Source organism: Globicephala melas, chromosome 1 (assembly GCF_963455315.2).
Source record: "Globicephala melas chromosome 1, mGloMel1.2, whole genome shotgun sequence".
Classification (NCBI taxonomy): domain Eukaryota; kingdom Metazoa; phylum Chordata; class Mammalia; order Artiodactyla; family Delphinidae; genus Globicephala; species Globicephala melas.
The window spans coordinates 110766750-110784811 of NC_083314.1; positions in this window are offsets into that span (position 1 = coordinate 110766750).

An 18062-nucleotide genomic window follows, 5' to 3' on the forward strand; every position below is an offset into this window, starting at 1 on the left:
TTTACCTATCCTGGACATGGCCTATAAATGGAATCATAGAATATGAGTTCTTTTGTGACTGGTTTCTTTCACTTGGCATAATATTTTTGAACTCATCCATGTTGTACATGGATCAGAACTTCATGCCTTTTTAATGCCAAATAACATTTCGTTTTATAAATATGCCATATTTTGTCTACCTATCCATCAATTGATGAGCATTTGGGTTGTTTCCAATTTTTGGCTATTATGAATAATGCTTCTATAACATCCTGTACAAGTTTTTGTGTGGACATGTATTATTTCTCTTGACGTGTATCTAGGAGTGGGATGACTGATCATATAGTAACTCTATGTTCAATTTTTTGAGGAACTGGCAAACTTTTTCAAAGATGCTACATTGACTTACATTACCACCAGCAATGTACTAGGGTTGATGAAGAAGGTTTTAGGTTTGTCATTTTGCTATTTGTGTTCCATATGTCTTTTTTCCCTCTATTTTTCATTACTGTCTTCTTTTGTATTAACTAAGTATTTTCTAGTGTACAATTTTAATTTTTTGCTGTTTATTTTATGAATATTATGAGTTTTTAGAGTTATTTTCTTAGTAACTTCCCTAGGGAGTACAATTAACATCTTGTTTATAACAATCTAGTTCTGATTAGTACCAGCTTAACTTGAATAGTATACAAAACAATTTGTTCTAATATAGCCCCATTGATTTTCCACTCTTTTTGACATATTATTGACATACAAATTATACATTTTGAGTCCATCAACACAGTTTTATAAATATTGCTTTATGTAGTTGTTTTTCAAATGATATAGAAGAAATTATTTACAAAGAAAAATATATTGTATTCTCATCTATATTTACTTATGTAGTTATCTCTACTGGTACTTTTTATGTACCCATGTGGATTAAAATTACTGTCTAGTGTCCTTTTATTTCAACCTGAAAGATTCCCTTTAGTATTTCTTATAAGGTAGGTCCCCTAGCAATTAATTTTCTCAGATTTTTTTATCTTATGTTGTATTAATTTTGCCTTCATTTTTGAATGGTAGTTTTCTTGGTTTCTAGTCTTCTTTCAGTCCTTTGAGTTTATCATCTTACAGCATCCTGGCTTTCTTGGTTTCTGGTAAGTCAGTTGTTACTCTCATTGAAGATACCTTGTACATGATGAGTTTGTTTATCGTTTTCTCTCTCTGTTGCTCCTTTCAAGATTTTCTCTTTGTCTTCTGACAGGTTGACTATGATGTGCTTAGGTGTGGATCTCTTTTTGTTTATCCTACTAGGAGTGTTTCAAGATTCTTGGATGTGTAAGTTAATGTTGTTTATCAAATTTGGGAAATTTTTAGCCATTCTTTATTCAAATATTCTTTCTGCCCTTTCTGTCTCTCTCCTTTTCTTCTGGGACTGTCACATGATGTGTGTTGACATACTTGACCTTGATGGTATCCCTCAGGTTTCTGAGTTTCTGGTGATTTTCCTTTATTTTTTTTTTCTCTGCCTCAGACTGGATAATTTCATTTACCCTATCTTCAAGTATACTTATTTTTCTTCTGTCAGCTGTTATCTGCTGTTATTCCTCTCTAGTGAATGTTTCATTTTAATGATCATACTTTCAAACTCCAGTATTTTTATTTGGTTTCATTTTATAATTTTAATTTCTTTGTTCATATTTTCTGTTTGAAAAACACAGTGTCTGTGTGACACTGTTATCATATTTTCCTTTAGTTTTTAAAATGTATCAATAATTTTATTTCATTAGTTGAGCATATTTATGATATCTGATTTAAAGTTTTTGTCTTGTAAGTCCAATATTTGGACTCCACAGGAACAATTCCTATTTCATGTTTTCTTTCTCATGTATTGGACATACTTTCCTGTTTCTTCATATAAAATCTTGTAATTTTTTTTGTTGAAACTTGGACATTTTAAGTAACATAGCATTGTAGCTCTGGGAATAGATCTCTACCTTCTCCCCCAGACTTTGTTCTTGTTGTTGTTTATTTGTTTAGTGAATTGTCTGGAAAATTCTGTAATACCTTATTCTTTGTTATGTGCAGGTATTAAAGTCTCACCTCTGCTTAGTTATCTTCGTAGCCAGATAGTGATTGGACAGAGATTTTCTTAAATGTCCTGAACCAGTAAGTTTCCCACCTTTGTTGAAGGACCCAGTGTGTGTTGGACTAGGCTTTCAATGCTGGAGTAGTTTAAAGTTGTGCCTTATCCTTCAGTTCTTGCTTGCACAGAGCCTTAAGGTCAGCCATGGACACAGATTAGAGTTTTTCAAGTCTTTCTGTGCATGTGCCACTACACATGCAGATGACCTTCTAGATTCCTAGAAATGTGTTAGATATTTTCAAAAACCCGTATGGAGATCTCATTTCCCTTTTTTTACCTTTAATTTTTTGGTTGTTCAATTACCCCAACTGGTATTGCTGTCCTAGGCAACTATGATGTTAAACACTTGTCTCTGACTATTTTAGACAAATGCCCCATGGATACAGCTTTCCTCATCCAGTGAGATCTGAGTGAGTTCGAATAAAGATGAGCCCTGAGAATTGTTTTTTTCCAGGGAGCTCCAAGATAGGTCAGATAGTGGCATTTCTTTGGAGATGGACATTTGGGCATTCCAAACCAGTTTGATCTACCCCCATGGCTGCTAGGCGGCTGTTTTTTAGTTATTTTGGTTCCAAAGTGGATAGTTCTTAAGGCTACTATAAAGCTGGGAGTAAGGGGATGGGAACAAAAGTTAAGATGACACAAAGATCAGTATTCTTACTGAGATTCAACCAGTTTTCTTGAATAAACTCTCCTTGGATTGTTGCAAGTCTTTGGTTAATTCCAGGAGCTCTTAAAAAGATGATTTGACAGTTGTTTATCAGTGTTCTCATTGCTTTTATGGAAGGGTGGATTTTTGGAGACCCTATTTGCCAGTGTTGCTTTCCAATAAACAGAGTAATTCATTTAATTCGTAAATATTTCCATGTACTAAAATACTAATTCTTTAAGCACATCATAAAGTATTTGAAAATAGAAATTTAAAACAAATGTTAAAAAAAGTAAATATAAATAAAAGTTGTAATATTCCCTATTGTACAGCAATAGATCATCTTCCTGGGATATGAGTTTCCTAGATGAAAGCTTTTTGGGGGAGACTCTTTTCAAATTTCACTTCTGGCATAATTGAGAGTGCAAAAACTTTGTCAGGGCTTGTAAGTTCTATTGATAATAAGTGATATAATAAGTGTAATTATCAGTATATTTTAAAAGCTTTTAAGTTTTACAGTGTTAAAACTGTAATGGGCCAAAGCCAGCCTGCTGGGGCAAATTCCAGCCAAGCCCATTTGCTTAAGCTGCTTTCATGCTACAAAGGTGGACTTGAGTAGCTACAACAGAGACTGTATGGTCCAAAGAGCCTAAAATGTTTACTGTCAAGCCCTTTGCATAAAAATTTTCTGATCTTTGCAGTAGAGCAAGACTAACAGTTTGCACTGGACTCTAGTGGTTCTCAAACTTTGGGATGTATCCAAACCATTACCATATTTGTAAACAAATACAGATTTCTGGGTTCTACCCCAGGAATCATAACATCAGTGTGTTACTTGCTCTCTGATTTTCAGTTGAGCTTGGTGGATGAAGAGCCCTAGGAGATGGGAAGAAGGGAGAAAAGTGAGGTCAAAATATTTATTCCCCTTGTTTCTTTCCTCCAAGCTCCTCTTACTTAGATGGCTGCTCTCTCCATCCATCCTTCTGTGTATCGTACACTTCTGTGTATCAGTGTTCTAATAATCAGCTCCTCTTCTCACACCTTCAATTGTAGAGGGAGTAGTTGAGCTTATTATTCTTTGGGGTATTTAACAATCCTTTGTAGTTTCCTTAATCCCTATCCATACTTCCCTTAATAATTCCTTTGTTTAATTCTCCCAAATACATTAATTTTAGGGTACTTTTAAAAAATATTTTCTGATCCTTTCAGTTTTGTGCTATCTTGAATTTAAAAATTCTACCTTCTATTTTTTTCATCAAGCTGCTAATAAAATTGTGAACAGTTTAGGGCTAAGAATAATACCTGTAGATGGTTACTAAAAAACTCCTTCCTGGTTGATTTGATCCATTTATAGCAGTCTTCGGCGTTATTACACCAGTTACTAATCTATTTATTACAAAGCCTCTGGTATTCATGCCTGCATTTTGGCCATTATTTGCTGTCCATGACCTCTGATTCCCCCAAAGTCTCATATTCATAGGAATTACAAGATTTCAGGGGTTACACATATATAGCCTGTCTCTATTCTCTGATCCTCTGGTTCTGCCAGATGGCAGACTAAAATTCAGACATACTTGACAAATGGCAATCTAATTATTTCAGTTTTTTCAAACTTGACTTCCCTTTGATGGATCCTGTAGAAAGTCTTTGCTTTATGACACTGTTGATGTCCTTGCGACACTTGACAGTTTACACTTGATCACCCCCGTTAACACTGAGGTTCATCAGCATCTTAACAATAAACATTTCTTGAATTTCCCTTTTTGGCCAGGCTGCGTCACACTGAGCACCCTAAGCTAGAGAATTAAGATCAACATGAAGTACCTGGTAAAACAGGTCCATTTGACATGACAGCATACTACATTTATTTACACTACATAATACATGTATATCTTCTGTTTGGAAAGTTCTCTATATCGTTACTGAGTGTGAGCATAAGCAAAGACAGGTTCTTCAAAATTGCCCCATATATAATTTGCTCATAATTGCTTTTATGGAATTGCTCATCAGAAATCTGTCATTAACTCTTCTCCAGAGAGCATAACATAGGTGATCAAAAATAAATTGCTTTTAGTATTGTGCATATATGAAGATATTGTTTTTATTTGTATAATTATTTTCAGTTCCTTAGTATAATATTTTCATGAATCAAAGTCAACTTGAAGACCATATCTCTTTATGAGGAGGAAATTGAGGTTAGGAAATAGAGAAAAAAATATGTAGACAGATTTCAAATTTCAATTTTGATTCTATGGGAGAAGGACCAGGAAACATGTGCAGACATATTTCACTGTTTGTATTTTCTTAAAGAATTGAGGCATGTTGGTAAGCTAACGAAGGACGAGGTCAATAGGGGACCACAACTGAATAGGACAGAATCATTAGTACTAGCTAGTGATTCCTCTGTCTTTATTTGCTAGTGCCAAAATGTGATTATATCAAAAATGAAAACAAAGTGAATTATGGAACATCTTTGTTCTTTCCTTAAATAGTAAATACTACTAATAAATATTTAATAAGTAATATAGATGGCTAAAAAGCATGAAAACATAAGCAAATATACATAATAAATAGTTATTTATGTTACAGTATATGATTTTGTTCAATGATCTTATCTGATATATTCAGTGCATTGCCCCTCATCATGATGGTCAGGATCATTTTCAGAGAAGCTTTGTAGAACTTACATCTTGTATGGTTGAAAGGCATGCATTTGGGGACTCTCTTGAACAATTCTGCAAGGTACCTCCAATTCCTTGAATCTTTGGCAAGTTGACCTCTTTGGACTAGCTATGATCTTTTCATTCACCTTGTTGGAAATGGATGATAGTTCACAAAAGAGTTTGGCTGACACGCTGTCTGTATCTTTGAATTTTTGAACCAGCTTTCCAACTGTGCTATGGGAAATGGCAGCTCTTTCAAAATGATATGCATTAAAGGGCTCTGCTATTCATTGTTATTATCAGCCTTTTCATCCACTGGGCAGTACCAGCTCAATCAATTCATTTTTCATCACTCTGGAAAAAACAGGAAATTATAATATATGTGTTTCCAAATTTTATGGACACCCTGTATATATTGGGGAATCTTCTGAGAATTTTTTATTTAATCCTAATGACAAGTCTATGAGTTGGCTTCTCCTATTCCATTTTGCAGAGGTACAAATGGAGGCAGAGGGAGATTAAGTAACTTTTCCAGCATCACAGAGCTCACAAATGGACAATTATGGGTCTTGGGTTTGGGGAAGGAGAATAAATTAAAGAGAGTAAAATGAGTGAAGAAATATTATGTTAACTAATAGAACACAAATATTTTGTAGTATGTTTATATAATATGATTACCGATTAATATAACCTGCTCTGTGGCTTGCATATTAGATGTCAGACTTTTAAGGAATGCCAGAATGATTTCCAGAGAGTTGTTCTAATAAGCATATTTCACCATGAAAGTGCTATGTGACCTTTGACAAATTTTTAGCATCTCTTTGCCTTCAAAAAATGGATATGATTATTTTAGCCATCTACCAGGTGAGTAGCTATTTGGGAATTTGAATATAAATTGTTTTTTGATTTCCTTGGAAGGAAGTCATACTATAAAAACAAATTTGGGCTATTATAATGACAAGTGTGTGAGTGTACATTAATTTCCCCCTTATGTTCTTATTGCCAGCAGATGGAGGCCGAAATTGAATTGCTGCTGACTGTTGTCCCTTGTTATGGCCTGTGGAGATATGACAATTGAGGAAGAACTTAGAGGAATGCCAAGTAGCAGAGCATGAGGAGTGGGTGTGATCCACTGCCTTGGACATTTTATGGCTGATAGCATTTGGCAAGAAAAAACTGCAGCCTTGCAAGTAGATCTCAACATCAACCATGCCCCCACCCCCGCCCCTATTTGATTTGCCCTGTAATGTACGTATTTGCCAAAATCCACTCCTCTAATTTTCAGTTACTTCACTGGACCCCTCGCAAAATACCTAAATAATGAAATAAATTACATTTGAAAAAACTTCTTTGTATCATTGAAAATTTGGGCACAGAAAACAGGCAAGGCACGTGAAATGTCTTGTCCATCCTACTTTTGATTCCTTCTGGGCTTGTCCTGTTTTTCAGCCTGTTTGACGAGAAATTTTTACCTAGAGAGTCTTTTGGATGATCTTCCAAGTGTGCCTGACCCACAGGAATTAGAAGTACAATCTCTGTTCATGCTGCAGCATTCGGGTTTTTTCCCACCAGGAGAAAGTCTGTAACTTTCACAAGATTCTCGAAGGGGCTTAAGACTTCAAAAAGCTTATGAGTCCCTGCATTGGATCTTTGGTTTATGGGGCAGTGAAACTTTGTGTGTTTGCTTTGACGATTGAGACACAGCATTTTATGTAAATGAGAACGAGGGAGTGGTGGAGAAAAACAGCTTGGAGGGCATTATTACCTTGCCCCATCTTCATCTCTGGTCATGAATTACTAATCATGAGGTAACACTTCATCTGATGCTTTGAAACTCTCCCCCTGGTAAAAACAGCCTAATTGAATTGGAGGAAGTGGGGCAGGAAGAACTAAACATGGATGTCGATGGTTTCACCAAAGGCAATTATACACACTATAGCCTTCTCCACCTGTTTGAAAACCCAAGGTCCACTAATCCTCATGCCACAAGGGAACAAATGGGAAGGTAGAGGAAAAATGAAAACTGTTGAGCTTCAAGCCTGTCTTCCCTGAGAGCACTTCATTTTGGCCAAGGGGTGTATACGGGGGTAAAAGAGGATAAGGGGTGTGGCAGGGGTCCGATCAAAGGGAGATGAGAGTGGAAGCCAGTTCAGACTCTCTGGAATGCATTTTGACAATGTAACAACAACTTTAACACAGGCATATTAACTAGTAATTCCGATTTTAGGAGGTTTATTTCAGCAACATGTATATCTAAAAATTTGAAAAAACTCATATACATAATAGAATATGGAGTCATTAGAAATCATGATTAAATATATTTTTGATATGAAACTATGTTTTTGAAATTTTGTGTAAAATGTAAAAAAAAAGCAATAAAATAATACACATGTATGCAAAGTATAGTACAATCCACATTGATGAGAAATGTAATACTGTGGGATTGAGGAATATGTGCCTTGAGGCACATTTTTATATGATATAAGCATAGAAAGAATCTGATAGGATATACACTAAATGATAAAAATGGTCCCAGTGGGTGATATGATTGCAGTTAATTTATGTCTGCTTATCTTTATTTTCATTTTGTTTTTTTTCAATTAAGCATGTACCCTTTTTTGTCATTAAATATACTAATATAAGTTTAGATTGTCTTCTTTTGAAAGTATAGACTCCAGGTTAAAAATAGATTGCCCTATCAGCAAAGGACCAACTCTTGCCAGCTCCCAAATGTTGAGTTCCACCTGCAACTGAAGCAGATAGAGGTGACTCGGAGGGTGCCTGTGCTCCCTCCAGAGGAGGAGAAGAGGTCAGTCCAGGTTATCGCCCAGGTTCTGCACCACCTCCTTCTATCCACAACCAGGTCAAACCAAGAGAGTTTCAGCCATGTTAAACAGTACGTAAAAAAGCTTTTAAAGACCTTTGAAAACAAAGGAGAAAACAAAATCAGCTCAGACCCTAGCAGAATTTCCTACTTCAAGCTGCTTACATGCTGACTTCCCTTAGCTCCCTGTGCTTGCTCTGATCGTAGCATTTCCCAAATCATGCTAGACTCACCCTGCCTGTCTTTCTTACAGAATGCAGACTCTCTCCATCTTGGTTTCCACTGTATCCCCAATGCCCAGCACAACACTCCATTCTGAAGTGCTGAGTGAATAAATGATTAAACAAATTCATGAATGAAGAGCATCAAGGAACTAGCATCTTAGCTATCTTGGATTCCCCAAAAGCAAAAGCAATGAAATCCAAGACTGGAAAACAGACATTTTTCCCAGGACAATGAGAGTAGAACAGGCATCCCCAAGGGGTAAGAAATGATAACTCAGAATCGTGCATATGGGGATTTGGAAGGGGTAACAAGGAGAGGAGTGCTGAATAAACAAGCTGAAATGAAAAGGCAGAGATGGGCTGCGGTAGTTATATTCTACCATCACAAGCGACGTTACTGTAGGGATGGAGGAACAAAGGTTGTTTAGTTTGCAGAGAAGTGGATTCTTGAATGGGTGAAAATTAAATCTGTGGGACGATTTGAAATGGAGACAGCACACAGGACGATTTTAGCCACCTAAACAAGAATGACCGCGTGCAATGATTTCTATTCAACACCCTCTGGCTTCCTGGCCTAAGCTGATTATTATTAAGCATTTATGTGGCATTTCATATGTACAAGTGCTTTACAATCATTTATTATTTATTCCTCACAACGTGAGAAAGTGGCAAATCAAGGGCAGGGATAAAGTTAATACAATTTTATTAAACAAGAGGGGTGTGCCTAGCAGCAGGCTCAGCTACAACCAGAGAGTGTGACCTCACAGGAGAGAAGAAACATGACAATTACTTTTTTCTTTTTGTGTTGCAATTTACACTTTTAATCAGTATTAAGTCAGGTGACCCTGCACACCTGGGAGAACTCCTGGGAGCCTGGCAAAGTTGTGTGCCAGCTCAAGGGAGAGCCTGCCTCAGAATCTGTCTCTTTTATCACAAATGTCCTCCCCCACCCTCCTGCATCTCCCCTTTCTTCCTTCTGATTTCCAGATTTAATTTCATATATCTTTTCTTTATCTTTCTTTTCTTTCCTTCATGCCCTGTCTCCTCTTTCTTTCCTTCCTCTTTCTTTCTCTCATCCTTGTCTTTTTTCCTTCCTCCTCCTTCTCATCCCTTTTTCTCTCTGACTCTCCTTTTTCTTCTCTGCATTTTTCTCTGCGTCCCTCTCTCTCCCTCCTCACCCCAGATGCACATAAACACACATGGACACTATACACAGAGAGAGAAGCAGAATCTAATTGTATGAGGTGCAGAAGGTCATTTTCCTCTCTAAGAGCACTCCTTCACTGCCTTCTTCTGAGACCTGACACATGGAAAATTTTAACTTGATTTGTACAGGGAGAATAATGCCAGTGTTAATCCAAGTTGCTTAGAAGGTCATTTAAAAACCATTCTAGGTTGTTTTACTCCCACTGCTCGTGTTCTTCAGGCACTTCTCATAAATGCTAATGAATAATTCACTTTGGTAATATAGACAAACACAGGCTGGTGTGTTATTTGGAAATCATTCAAATTGACTAATTAGTCATTTCCTTTTGATTTTATTTAACAAAGAAAAAGGATTTTGAGATATTTGGTGAATCATACATCACTATATTACAAAAATCTTAATCATTCATATTAATTTGGGGAAGGATTGGTCACATTTAGTGAAAAAGCCTGGATGGTTGCAAATTTTTAAATTACATATAAATTTATTACATTATAGGCAGAATTTTATTAGACAGTGAACAAAACTACCTTAGCTAGAGGTCTCACTGGTCCAATATTGAAGAATAGATAAGAATCATTTGCAATTAACACATGTATTGGAAACTAAGAACAGTAGATGAATACTTTTCCTAAAATCTCTTTAAATACTCTTATCCATTCATGATAAATGAATCCCTACTATGTGTAGGATACACTGTTCTACATGCTAAGGATAGAGTAGAGATCTGGGGGAAAAGGTCCTTGCTTTCATGGGATTTAGATCCTAGTGGAGATGTTTTACAAAGCTAGAGAAAAATAGTTAGATACATGATAGATGGATGGATAGATAGACAGATAGATTGATAAAGATGGATAGATGTCACATAATGTGTCACATAATGACAAGTGCTAGGCAGAAAATAAAAAGTGGCTGGGTATGTTTTGGGGTATGTTGGGTGCTATTTTAAGAAGGGTCAGGAAAAACCTTTAGGGAAGGTGACAAAAGAGCAGAAACTAAATATTGAGGAGCCAACTATGTTAAGATTCGAGCGTTCCAAGTGGATAAGCAAGGTGTAAGAGCCCTGAGTTGGGAACAAGCTCAATGTGTTGAAATCCCATGTTTGTAGCTTAGTGATGAAAGAAAAAGTGGTGGGAGAAAAGGGCAAAGTCTGGCCAGGGACCAAATCACATTGTTTCTTTCTTTTGCCTTATCAAACTCTCCCTAGTGCATAAAAGAGAGTGTCATCCCAGTGACTGAATCATCACAATTGTCAGTTTCTGGTAGGAGCAGGATGATTTGTTCAGTTATGACCAGTGCATTTCCCCTTTGCACACATCTCCTTTTAAACCTGTAACCATTCCCTATTCAGGCCAATAGATGTGAGTCTCTGATGTACCAATAAAGAGAAACCCCAGAGAACAAAGAAGTGACTTTCTTGGTTTTTCAATTCAGTGAAAAGCAGAACATAATTGAGGGCTTCCCTGGTGGTGTAGTGGTTGAGAGTCCGCCTGCCGATGCAGGGAACACGGGTTCGTGCCCCAGCCCGGGAAGATCCCACATGCTGCGGAGCGGCTGGGCCCGTGAGCCATGGCCGCTGAGCCTGCACGTCCGGAGCCTGTGCTCTGCAACGGGAGAGGCCACAACAGTGAGAGGCCCGCGTACCACAAAAAAAAAAAAAGAAAGAAAAAAAAAGCAGAACATAATTGAAATAATATATACCAAAGCACATTCTTATATTTTCTCTTCAAGGTTATACTAAGATCTTCCTAGGTGGGTAGATGGAAGATGTGTGGACTCTATTTGCCCCCTTTCCAACCCAGTCCAAATCCAGGAAAAGGAAGATAGATGCCTAACCTGACCAGCTGCCAGGTCAGGTTAGGCATCTACCTGGAGCTGCAGGCACCTTGCCAATATTCTTCTCCATGCTTTACCTCTTCATAGGAAGTCAGGCCTCAGCCACGTCAAATTGGGTTCCATCTTTACTAGTGCCAGTGGTCATCAGCCAGTGGCCTGAGTCTTAACACAAAAACTTAGTGGGAGATGTGGCTTAAAAGACATTTTGGAGCCAGCTAGGGATGGATATTATAACGTTGTGTGATGAATTGAGCCTTTGGTTTTACAGAAGTTACTAAAGTATCAGAGACTAAGTCAATGGTAGCATTTGGAACATAGTTCTTTACATTATTTTCCTTTATCTTTTCTTTAACCTCCACCTATCTCTTTTTCCTCCCCTTCCTCCTTCTCTTCTTCTTTTTTATTGCATTCTAAGTGTAGGTTTCAGTGAACAATCTGATACAATGTGAAATGTAATGCATGGGTCAAAGGTTTGAATGTCTGCAAGTCCCCAGTTTTGCTAGGATCACCTTGTCATTGTCCTACTGGTGATGGAACACTTAGTCTCTCTCTTTCCTCACACCTCTGAATAACCTTGGGCTCATCTTCTCCCTAGACATTGCTGCTTCTGCTAAATTCTCAATCACTGCTCTACATGTTATCACCTGCATACACTGCTTAGTTTCCATGTCACATCACACTTCTTGACATTGATGTAATCTCTTAAACTTCTGAAATACCACTTTCTGAAGGCTATGTATGTAGTAGATTTTATTGAGGATTTGGAGTCAATGGATGAGAAATGGGATCATGGAAATATTGAAAGGTGGATAGATCACAATGTGGTACAGCCAAGTTCCAAAAAAATTTAGATGCCTTTTTTTTTTCCTTAAAAGCCTTACTCATAATGAACTCTGGAAAATTTCCATTTGTTTTCTCCATCCAGTTTTATTCCCTTTCTTTGTTGAAGATACTCTTCGTTTCTACTTTCATACTCTTCCCCTAACATGTTTCTCTCTCCCTGCAAAGACAGAATAGTTTATCTATCTACTTGACTCATTCCCAATTAAAACAGGACAAACTCTAAGAATTATATGTATTGGTCATGGTTCTCCAGAGAAACAGAACCACTAGGACGTGTATAACTATAGAAAGAGATTGTTTTAAAGGAATTGGTACATGTGATTGTGGAGACTTGGTGAGTCCAAAATCTGATGGAGTTTGTGTGTGTGGGGGTGTGGACAGTAGACTGAAGACTCAGAAAGAGTTGCAGTTCGAGTTCAAAGGCAGTCTGCTGGAGAATAAGGACAAGCCAGTATATCAGATGAAGTCTAAATGCAGCCTACTGGAGAATTCCTTCTTGCTCAGGGGTGTTCAGCCTTTTGTTCCATTCAACTAATTGGTTGACGCTCACCCACGTTATTGAGGAAAAATTTCTTTACTCAAAGTCTACTGATTTAAATGTAAATATTATCCAAAAACACCTTCATGTAAGCATCCAGAATAATGTCTTATCAAATATCTTGGCACTGTGACTCAGACAATTTGACACATAAAATTAATCATTACATTGTCCAAAACATAAAGACGTATGAGAGTGTTTTGCCAAACAAAGTTCTCGACTCTATGGGTTTCTACAACCAGCTCTTAAACTTATTTCTCTTCTCCTCAGTACAGAAAATTTCTTATTTGTCCCTACTTATTAGTTTTCTCTCTCATTCTTCAAGACAAACCAGGTGCTTGGAAAGCGTAGAAGGGTGTGTGTGTGTGTGTGTGCGCGCATGTGTGTGTGTTTCTGTGGATATAGTGAAATGTAACATATTTGGGAAGGTTTAGTCTGTCATAAACTAGGGAAGCACTTTTCTGTCAATCTGAACAAACAACTTTTAAATATTTTGATTATACTCAACTCACGGACCACCTCTATATTTTGATGTGAAAATCTTGCAGTCAAGGAGTAAAGGAAACTTGCTCTTTCCTTCCCCTCTTGTCTCACTCCCCCAGACAGAACTTATATGTGAAACTGTATTTTTTTTCTTTTTATTGTTTTCCACTCTCCGTGATTTTGTTGTGAGCATGCTATTCTTTTTTTTAAAATTTATTTTATCAAAGTGTAGTTGGTTTACAATGGCGTGTTAATGTCTACTGTACAGCAAATTGATTCAGTTATACATATATATGTGTATATATATATATATATATATATATATACATTGTTTTTCATATTCTCTTCCATTATGGTTTATCACAGAATATTGAATATAATTCCCTGTGCTATACAATAGGAGTTTGTTGTTTATCCATTCTATATGTAATAGTTTGCATCTCCTAATCTCAAACTCCCTATCCATCCCTCCCCCACTCCCCCTACCTTTGGCAACCACAAGTTTGTTCTCTATGTCTGTGAGTCTGTTTCACAGATAAGTTCATTTGTGTCATATTTTAGATTCCACATACAAGTCATATCATATGGTATTTGTCTTTCTTTGTCTGACTTACTTCACTTAGTATGATAATCTCTAGTTACATCCATGTCGCTGCAAATGGCATTATTTTGTTCTTTTTTATGGCTGATTAGTATTCCATTGTATATATGTACTACAACTTCTTTATTTTGTTTGTTTGTTTTTGCAGTACGCGGGCCTCTCACTGCTGTGGCCTCTCCCGTTGTGGAGCACAGGCTCCGGACGTGCAGGCTCAGCGGCCATGGCTCACGGGCCCAGCCGCTCCGCGGCATGTGGGATCTTCCCGGACCAGGGCACGAACCCGTGTTCCCTGCATCGGCAGGCGGACTCTCAACCACTGCGCCACCAGGGAAGCTCTGTACTACAACTTCTTTATCCGTTCATCTGTTGATGGATATTTAGGCTGCTTCCATGTCTTGACTTGTAAATAGTGCTGCAATGAACATGGGGGTGCATGTACCTTTTCAAATTATAGTTTTCCCTGGATATATGCCTAGGAGTGGGATCACAGGATCATATGGCAACTCTATTTTTAGTTTTTTGAAGAACCTCCATACTGTTTTCTGTAGTGGCTCTACCAATTTACATTCCCACCAACAGTGTAGAAGGGTTCCCTTTTCTTATGTGAAACTGTTTTACCCTTCTACTTTATGCTAAGAAAAGGATTTTCATGACAAATGAAAATTAGTGAACACTGGTAAATTTCAAAGTTTAAAAAAGTATTCTAAAGGCTAGTATGGATTTAGGAACTTTTTTTTTTGGAGTAAAATTGCTTTACAATGGTGTGTTAGTTTCTGCTTTATAACAAAGTGAATCAACTACGCATATACATATATCCCCATATCTCTTTCCTCTTACATCTCTCCCTCCCTCCCACCCTCCCTATCCCACCCCTCTAGGTGGTCACAAAGCAGCGAGCTGATCTCCCTCTGCTATGCAGCTGCTTCCCACTATCAGTGTTTTTAAAATAATGTGCTAGGCTGAAGAATTTATGAAAAAATAAAAATAAAGTAAAATGTAGATAAATCCAAGTCAGAAATTTCATAGAATAACTTCCGGTGCAGTCTTAGCAAGTCACTCTCTTAGGAAGTGTGAAAGACAATGTGTGCTCCGCTTCTACTTGAACTTGTTGTTTTCATTCTATGCAAATTTTCTGATGGAAGTTGGCTTGATAGTAAAAAAGTGTTCTTTGGAGTTTCTTTTATTTTTATTTTTAAGGCCTAAGCTTTTATTTTTTTGTATGTATGTCTATATGAGTATCTACTATTACAAGTGGACTTAATATTTAAAATATACATATATATACACACAAAAGTCTGAATTTACAAAATATAAATTGAGAAAGTGATTTCTTTTTGTAGCACAATCATGTAAATATAATATAGCTAAAAGGAGAGGTTTTCTTGCCAAAGAGGGAACAGGTGTTGAGGGGAAGGTGGAAGAAGAAAGTAGAAACTTTCTTGTCCTGCCTTTGCCCCTTGTGACCACCTCCTGTAAATACAGCTTGCAAATTATTATAGTAGGAGGAAACTGTAGATTTATCTATCCAGGAAAAACAATCCTCAAAGTGGATTTTAATAGCTGGATATTGAGTTCATTTAAAATATATCTCAATATCTGCTCATTCTAATTGTTACTCATTCTAATAAACCATCACCCCTGTGAAACCTCCCCAGTGTTTCACTTGGAGGGAAGGAATCATTGCTACCTATAATGTTCCACCAGCATGTTATTCATACATCGGTTAGTGCCAGCCACTTTGTATTTTATTATATTATGAGCTTCCTAAGCCAGAGTCCTTTTCAACATTTTATCTAACAACCTAAGACAGTGCCTGGATCACAGTTATGTGTGACCAATGAGTACATCTATCTCATAGTTTGTAGAATTTGTTCATGTTTTGAATGAAAATGTTAGGTTCATCCCTACAGCATAGAGTAGGCAACCTTGATTTTAGGTTTCCAACAGTATACTATTTCTCCCCTTCAAATTCAGTTTGAATCGACTGATTTGTTATCAAATTAATATAATGTTCTTCATTTACAGAATAAATTAGAATTAATTTTTTCTTAATGTTTAAAATTAAATGTGCTTCATTCAAATCAGTAAGATGTTTGAGAGATTAGGATCTTAGACCTGTCAAATAATTAGTGTTAGAATTATTGAAATATTTTTTTTATTATTTTAATATGTCTTGAATTAGAAATTAAAGAGAAAAAGTGGATGGATATGAAGAAGTAATGAGATTAAAACAATCTTGTAATCAAAATTGCAGCTTCTTTATTCTGCTATCTATGTAAAGTAATGGAGAAAATGTGAACATAATTATACGAACAAGAGGTTTATAATAGATTCTAAAATCATGGGGTTGTAAATTACTTTCCAAGATTCCTCTGCCATGAGCACTTTGAATGAAATACGGCTTTGATTTGCTTTTGGATCACGAAAGTACAAAACAATTATATTTCTGAGTGATTGGTGGAAGGGGCATAGAAAATAGGATTGACCCATACTCCTCTCTCGTGGCTACCATCAGATAACCAGTTTTGAAAATCTTCATTGAATTAATTAATTATTATTATTATTTTCTAATAGCATGGAAGTTTTGGCATGAGAAGATCTGTGTGTAAGGGTAGGGATCATTGCTAGGATGTTGCTAAAGGAAATGATGTTCTGAGATGTGTTGTTTTACTTTGCTAGGAGCTTCCATTCGGTGGATGGAAATGTGCTTTACTGACTACAACATGCCATGCTATTCCCATTTCCTGTTATTCTAAAAGAAAAACTATGGAAGGGAAATGATTCATTCTAGTTCATTAATTAAACAGAAAAGAACTTCTTTTGGATTCTTTTGAATTGATCACAAGGAGTTTTTGAAATCTCAGCAAAGGGAATACCCCATGTGTTTCTTTTCCTTCTTTTTCTGATTCTATGTCATGGAAAGGATGAAAGAAACTCCTTAAGAAGAAGACTGCTGAAACTTATGACATTTTTTAAAGCAAATATGAAAGCTGAGTAGTCACAGGATTAGTTCCTTAAGAATGCATAGTTACAATTTAAAAAGCTAGAGAAGCTTTTGAGGGGAACTGACCTGAAGCACTAGAAGCATATAAAATTCTAGAAAAGGGCTAAACTGAAAATTTGAATGATTAAGGAAGAAATACCAGATCAAATTCTGTAGGTAACATTAAGACTGGAATGGATAAAAAATAGTTAAGATTTACTGAGGAAGATACCAAATCATTTTTGTATGTCATATTCTTTAAAAATCTTTCTTTAAAAGTTATGTGTTTGGGTTTCCCTGGTGGCGCTGTGGTTGAGAGTCCGCCTGCCGATGCAGGGGACACGGGTTCGTGCCCTTGTCCAGGAAGATCCCACATGCCGCGGAGCGGCTGGGCTCCTGAGCCATGGCAGCTGAGCCTGCGCGTCCGGAGCCTGTGCTCCGCAACGGGAGAGGCCACAACAGTGAAAGGCCCGCATACCGCAGAAAAAAAAAAAAAAAAGTTATGTGTTTTACTGCTTATCATTTTCTTTATTTAAATATTTTAATGGATTTATAACATTTATTAAAATATAATATATATTTCTATCAGCTATAATGAACCATCGCATGCATATTACACACACATACACACAGAGTCTTTGGCTTGTGTTTTCTGGCTATGAATGAGCATGATTGCTAGCATGAATAGACAAATATGATCACAAGAAAATATGTAAGAGGGTAAAAATGTTAATGAATGCCAAAGCTGAAAACCCAAATCCCAGTGCAGGCATTTGGGCAGAAGGAAAAAGTATGACATACTGAATGCTTCTGGCTGGCATTTGCCCCGGTTCCTTTGTACATCCTTCCTGATTGGTCAATACCTATGCCATTTTGATTTTTGACATTTTTAATGTCATTTATGGTAATATATACAATTATAAAGTGACAGACAACACTTCAGAAGTTTCACAAGCTTACTTCTACATATGATAGCCTAGAAAAAGATCTACTAGCATATTTACAAGAATATTCACTGCAGCATTGTTTGTAATAGGGAAAATAATGGGAACAACCTAAATGTCCATCAATAGGGGAATTAATAAATTCTAATATACCCTCACT